The 7,436-nt window shown below is 34.2% G+C and overlaps 1 non-coding gene across 1 annotated transcript; it reads right to left on the minus strand.

Moving 5' to 3' along the window:
* Positions 1 to 6,315: 6,315 nt before the first annotated feature.
* Positions 6,316 to 6,426, minus strand: LOC111722984. Its single transcript, XR_002771607.1, has one exon. It is a non-coding gene; the product is annotated as a U6 spliceosomal RNA (small nuclear RNA).
* Positions 6,427 to 7,436: the final 1,010 nt, after the last annotated feature.

Consider the following 7,436-nt stretch of genomic DNA (forward strand, 5'->3'; position numbering starts at 1 on the left):
ACTTTCTTTGTTCTTATCTGATGAAGCCTGAGGCTATGGAGGAACAAGGTAGATTGAATACCTGCCCTTGCTGGCCTTGCCATTTGGAGGCTGTTACTTCGAATCTTTAAGCAAGGCATAAAGAAACCTCTTGGGCATACAGGACTTTGTGTGCAAACCTCTGCTCCCATGTAGGCCTTAAGTCAGGGGTTTTTTTCAGGAAACTTTTATAAGGAATTTTTAGGCTAGACTTCTTTAAAGCCTTTTACAAGCCCAGGTTTCATCTGTGCCATTAGATACCTGTATGCATATAAATTCCTCTTCTCTTGAGGTCCCTGAGCACATTTCCATTCCTGGACCTATCAGCAAGCGACCTTCATTACTTACCATAGATCAGGACAGGTTACTGATGGGTATCTGGCCAGTTTTCCAAAGGGCTTTTTTATTGGCTTTATAAGGCCAATAAAGTATTTCAGCCAAAGCCTTGGTCATGTTAGACCCACAACCAACCTGGCCACATGGGATTCTGCCTCAGTTTCTCATAAGTATGCCTGCACAAAGTCTTTTCACTGCTCTCTCTCAAACAGCTTTTTTGCCAGAGGCATGTAGATGTTTCACCTATACATATTCAACTATATTTTACCTTAAAATGTACTCAATAAGTTAAGAAAACAAAAAGAAAACCAGCTGAAAAACTTTCATAAAATGATATACCTGGACAAATATTTCAAAGGCCAAGCATTGATACCATAATATTTGAAAAGAATATCCTTAAATCTATGAAACATGATGTATATTTCAATAGCAAAAGAGGGCAAAGAACACATACCCACACATATAAAATACAAAAGAAATAAAAAGTTCAAAATGCCAGTTAGCATATAAAAAAATTTTAATGTCAAGTATCATCAGCAAAATTAAAAATAATATGATGCCTCTTATATTACGTTGGTTCTATATTTAAGGAAGCTTTGAGTTCTCTGATGTTGTAACATGATAATCACTTTCATACACTACTATTAGAAGGATCAAGTTGGCACAGCCCTTCTGAAAGAAATTTAGCAACATGTATTACAATCCTTAAAAATGTTCATTTCCTAACTTTTGAACCAATCGTTCTGTTTTGGGGGAGTTATGCCAGTGAAGTAATCAGAGATGCAAATAATTGTGTACAAAGATATTTATTGCCATGCTATTTTTCCTAACTAGAACTGGAAGCAACCAGACAATATGTATGTAAGTTATTTTATATTTATATAATGGGATATAATAGAAGCATTAGAATAATATTTTTTTTAAAAAATGAGGGCTGACCAGGAGAGCATGATAGAAGTTTAGATGTAAAGGAGACAATACAAAATTGTATTTACAGGGTGATCCACAGTTAAGTATATTGTAAGAGTACCATATCTTACAACAAATTAAAAATGTGTTATTTGAAATATCATGAATAACTTGATATTGAAATTGATATTGAAATGATCAGCATACTTCTTACAGAGCCAGGTAGTAAATATTTTAGGCTTTGCAAAAAATTAATTTATGATTAATTTTTATTTAGTCATAGGCCAAGAGGCAAAATCAAAGATAATTATATAAGTTCTCATGCAACTGTTTCAAATACATATAACCACTTAAAGTTATAGAAAAACAGGCAGCTGGCTATGGTTTGCCAACCAGTATCCCACCATTAACTAATTTGGAAAGTTCTGAAGTATTTTTCTAACTTAAAATGTTATATTTGGTGGGTAAGAATAAGCATGCCTAAACACCTCAAAGGACTGTGATGATAGCCTCAAATATAGGGAAGCTATCAGCACATGTAAACTATTAAAAAAATATATCACAATGTGAGACAATTTGCGTCTCCTAGAGTTCCTTTTCCTTTTCTCTGCCCATCTTAATCTTACTAGCCCTTCAAGGACTATCTGAGGTTAAACTCTTTTCCAGGAAACCAAGCCTACTTTTAAACCTACAGCAATCTCTTCATTATTCACAATGTATGTATACCATTTAGCTTTTGCTTGTGTGTTTTTTATTTTTTTCTCAAATTACATGATAAGAACCATCAGGGAAGAACTTGTCTCAGATATGACTTTCCATTCCTTACTAAAAACAACTCATCACAATTATTCTAAACTTATTATATATAAAATATGCTCATTAAATTAAGTGGTAGGCACTGCACAGATGAATCTATTCCAGGAATATTCAACTTTATGCTTCCAGGGAATGAAGACTTAGCCACAAAGCAGACCTTGTTTATTTGCTATTTTGAAAAGATATATATTAATAAGAACAAATAGGTACAAGAACATCATTTGATGTTTCCAGGAAAACAAAATTGCTTCCAGTCAACAACAGCCATCACCAGGCCCTCCTATTTCATTTCAAATAAAAATAGTAATAGTAATAATAAATAGAAGCCAGGAGGCCATCAACTTTGTATAATCAGTTATAAATTGATTCTCTGTAAGTTCAGTTATTTTAAACTATTATCATTTTACAAATACAAAATCTCAATTTTCATGAGATAAAATAATGAATATGATAGAATAATTGCGAATCTTCTAACAGTAACCAAAGATGGATCACCCTGAGTAAGAGTGAGACCCTGTCTCTATGAAAAACAGAAAAATTAGCCAGGCATCATGGCACACGTCTCTACTCCTGGCTAATGGGGAGGCTAAGGCAGGAAGACTGCTTGAGCCCAGGAGTTTGAGGTGGCAGTGGGCTATTATGTCTCTGATACATTCTGCTTCGGGTGACAGAGGAAGACTTAAAAAAAAAAAAAAAAGACGACGACGATGAAGAAAATTAAAAAAAAAAACAACTAACAAAGCACATGTGGCTATTCACACAGCACACATTCCAAACTGAGACCTCTTCTGTGTTCATTATTTTTATCTTCAAGAAACAATTTCAGGTGGCTTTGGGCAAAAAGACGCTTTAAGCAATGAACGTTTACCCACCAATGACCTAGTGGTGAAGAAAATGTGTTAGATTTTAAGAGGATGTAAAGGAGTAGAATTAATCTCTTAATATTACATACCATGTATACAGGAGCTTCAACCATTTGGAAAAGATTTAGGAATTAGATATTATTAACAAAAATAAAGGTCATGATCCTTTTTTTTCTACAAAGTACCACTCAGCACTCAACAATATATTTGTTAAAATATATATCCATAAAAGGGACCAGATTTGATATATGGGCTCTAGCAGAAACTATCAAGAGGTCATCAGTCTCCTATTCAGTTAAGTAATAATATTTATCCTGAACCCTTCTCCATTTGTAACACATTACAAATTACCCCAAAATTTAACAGCTTAGAAGAGTGACCCCCTTTTATCTCAGCTTCCCTGGGTCAACTAGCCAGGGGCAACTTAGCTGGGTGGTCCTGGCTCAAGGTGATCATGAGGTAATAGCCAAGTCACTACGATGGCTGCAGTCTCATCTTAAGGCCCAACTCGGGGAAGTTTGCTTCCAAGATCCCTCACAGGGTTGTTGGCAGACTAGCCTCATCTCCTCTCTGGCTGTTTGCCATATCATTTGTTTGTTTACCATGTGGGTCTCTTTATAGACTTCCTGAATGTCCTAATGATATGACAACTGGCTTCTCCTGGGGTGGGAGAACATGGTGGAGAGATCAAGCTGCCCAAGATGGAAGCCTTTATCACCTAATCTGAGAAGTGAGATGCCTTCACTTCTGCTGTATTCTATTGGTCTCATAGATCAATCCTAATACAGTGTTGAAAGGGGCTACAAAGAGTGTGAATACCCAGAGCTAGGATCTGGCTGCCACAAAGAGTAACTGTGATAAAATAGAGATACTTAAAACAAGTATTTTGGTCACATCCCCTGATTTCCTTGGAACTCAAGTATAGAATAAGAAAGAAGTAGATATGTTTGACTATTAAGGGGTGAAGATCTCAATGGAAGCCATAATATAAGGTGGCTCAGTAGGGACATTACAGACAAAATTTTAAAAGTTACTCTGCTATGGGCTGAATTCTATTGTCCCAAAATTCTTATGCCGAGTGATGGTATTTGGAGGTGGGGCCTTTAAGAGGTACTTAGATTTAGATGAGGTCATGAGGGTAGGAAACCTCATGATAGGATTAGCACCTTTATAAGAAGAGATACCAGGAGAATTTGCTCATTCATGTGTGTGTTTCTCTCTCCTCGCTCTCCTCGCTCTCTCTCTTGATTTTATTGAGGCTTCTCTATTTTCTCTTGATTAGTCTAGATTAAATACTGTATTAATCTTTTCAGATAACAAACTTTTAGTTTTATTGATTTTTTAAATTGTGTCTCTATTTCATATACTTCCATTCTAATATTTCCTAATATTTATTATCTCCTCCCTCTGCTAGTGGTAAGATTTAGTTTGCACTTTTTTTTCTGCATTTGAGTGTTTCTTTTTTTAATGTAGGTATCTACAGATATAAATTGTCTCTGAGGACTGCTTTCAATGCATACTGTAAGTTTTGATATACTGTATTTTTGTTTTAATTAATCCCAAAACATTTTATGACTTACATTGTGATTTCCTCTTTGACTTGTTGGTTATTTAGGAATGTGTTGTTTAATTTCCACATATTTGTGAATTTCCTTTATTTTCTTCTGTTATCAATTTTGATCCATTGTGGTCAGAAAACATGCTTTGATTCGATTCTTTTTATTGGTTGAGACTTGTTTTATGACCTTACATATGGTCTTTTCTGGAAAATGTTCCATATTTATTTGAGAATAATATATATTCTGCTGTTGTTGGATGGAATGTTATCTTGCTACATAAATATTCTGCTAGTCTAGTTGATCAATGGGTTTTTCAAGTCTTCTATTACCTTACTGATCTTTTCTCTAGCTCTTCTATCCATAATTCAAAGTGAGGTATTGAAGTTTCCAATTAATTTTGTTGAATTATCTATTTCTCTCATGAATTTTGTCAAATTGTGCTTCATATATTTTGGGTCTCTGTTATTAGATATCGAATATGTTTTTAAATCCTGAATCTTCTTGACAGACTGACCCTATGTCATTATAAAATGTCTTTCTGTTTTTAATAAAAAATTTTGTCTTAAAGACTATTTTGTCTATATTACTAGCTACTAGTTACTAATTATAGCTACTAATTACTAATTACAGCTACCCCTGCTGTTTCCGTTTGAATTAGCATGCTTTGTGTTTCTTCATCCTTTTATTTTCAACCTACTTATGTCTTTGAACCTAAAGTGAGTCTCTTAAGGACAGCACATAGTTAGATTTTTTTATCCATTCTGCCAATGTCCGACTTTTAATTGAATCCATTTAGATTTAAGTTCATCACTGATAAGATAGGGTTTCTGTCTGCCATTTTGCTATTTGTTTCCTATACCAAGCAATTTTTATTCTTCTATTCTTTCATTACTGCCTTCTTTTGTGCTAAATAGTTTCTAGCCTATCATTTTAATCCCTTGTAATCTCTTTGACTTTTTTTTTTTTTTTTTTAGTTATTTTCTAAGTGGTTGCTCTGGAAATTACAATTAATGTCTGAAACAATCTATTCACATCATATTGAATATGGAAAACTGAAAACATTCCTGCTTAGAACTGGAACCCCACAAAGTTGACCACTATCTCCACTTCTATTCAACACAGTAGGAAGCTCTAGGCAGAGAAATCAGACAAGAGAAAGAAATCCAGGGTATCCAAATGGGGAAGGAAAAGGTCAAACTAGTGCTCTTTGCAGAAAATATGATTTTATATCTAGAAAACACCAAAGATTCAACCAAGAGACTCCTTGAATCTGGTAAATAAATTCAGAAAATTCTCAGGTTACAAAATCAGTGTAAACACATCAGTAGCTTTCATATACACCAAAAACAGTCAAGCTAAGAATCAAATCAAAGACACAATACCTTTCACAGTAGCAACAACAAAAATAAAATACCTACAAATCTGTTTAACTAAGGAGGTGAAAGACCTCTATAGGGAGAATTATGAAACACTAAGAAAAGAAATTGCAGAAGATGTAAACAGATGGAAAAATGTCTTATGCTCATGGATTACAGAATCAACATTGTTAAAATGTCTGTACATGAACTGATGTATGGATTCCATGCAATTCCCATTAAACCAACATCATTTTTAACAGATCTAGAAAAGATAGTTCTATACTTCATACAGAATCAGAAAAGACCCTGAATAGGCAAATGCATAATAAGAAGAAATATGGAGGCATCACTTTATCCGATTTCAAGCTGTGCTTTAGGAATCTAGTAACCAAAACAACATGGTACTGGCACAAAAACAGAAACATAGACCTATGGATCAGAACAGAACCCAGAAATAAAAACATCCTCATATTCCAACAAAACAGACAGACATGTCATCCTTGCACAGGGGCCATGCTAATCTCTGTATCATTCCAATTTTAGTATATATGCTGCCAAATCGAGCACTAGTAACACATTATTAAAAGATTTTCTTTTAATTGTCAGGCCTGGTTTTCTTTAAGTCTTTTAATGTATTTAAAATAGCTGATTTAAAGTCTTTGTCTAATAAATGCAATGTGTGAGATTACTCTAGGATAATTTTATTGACTTTTTTCTCCCTATGTATATATGGGTCATACTTTCTTAGTTTTTTACATGTCTTACAATTTTTTGTTAAAAAATATTTTTAAAATATATTTTAAAATATTTTTAAAACATATGATGTTGCAACCATGGAAATCAGATTCTTGTACCTCCCAAGAGTTTTTATTGTTGCTATTTTTAATGTTTGTTGGTGTCCTTATCCAATAACTTCTCTAAGATAATTCTTTATAGTCTGCATTCTTTGTATGATTGGCCATTGAGGTCTCAGTTAGCTTAATTGTTAGTTAATGATTGAACAGAATGTGCCTAAAATGTGTGGAACCTTTAAAATAAAGCCTAATAAAATAACACCCTAATATTTATTGAGGAGTTCTGTGTGTGTATTTGGGTATGCCTTCAGTGTACATTTAGCCAGGCACTTTTTACCTCTTGTCTTAACTTTGTTTTCTGTGTGTACAAAAAGCCTCAAGATCAACCATCCATGAGTGCTCAAGGTTTCCTCAGACATTTGTTGTGCATGCACACAATCCTACATATGCAGATGGCCTTGCATTTTTCTAGGAGTATATTGGAGCTTTTAAAATTCCCTAAAAGACCTCTAATTCCTCAGCTTTTCCTTTGGAGCTTTTTGTTTGTCCCAGCTGTTTTTCATTGCCTCAAGAAGCTGTGTCCCTAGAACATTTGCCAAACTGCCCTGGGGAGAAGATTTCAGCACTACTAATTTTGAGTCAGGTCAAAGAAAGACAAGCCTTTTGCACCTAGTTTTCCAGGGAATGACCAGATAATCTAATAATGACAATTCTTTGAGTATGAAGTCTTTTCTGCTCCCTCCAATAACAAAAATGTGAGATTTTATTTTTGAGGTGACCACT

Source organism: Otolemur garnettii, unplaced genomic scaffold, assembly GCF_000181295.1.
Source record: "Otolemur garnettii isolate 467f Iridium unplaced genomic scaffold, OtoGar3 scaffold00006, whole genome shotgun sequence".
NCBI classification, from domain to species: domain Eukaryota; kingdom Metazoa; phylum Chordata; class Mammalia; order Primates; family Galagidae; genus Otolemur; species Otolemur garnettii.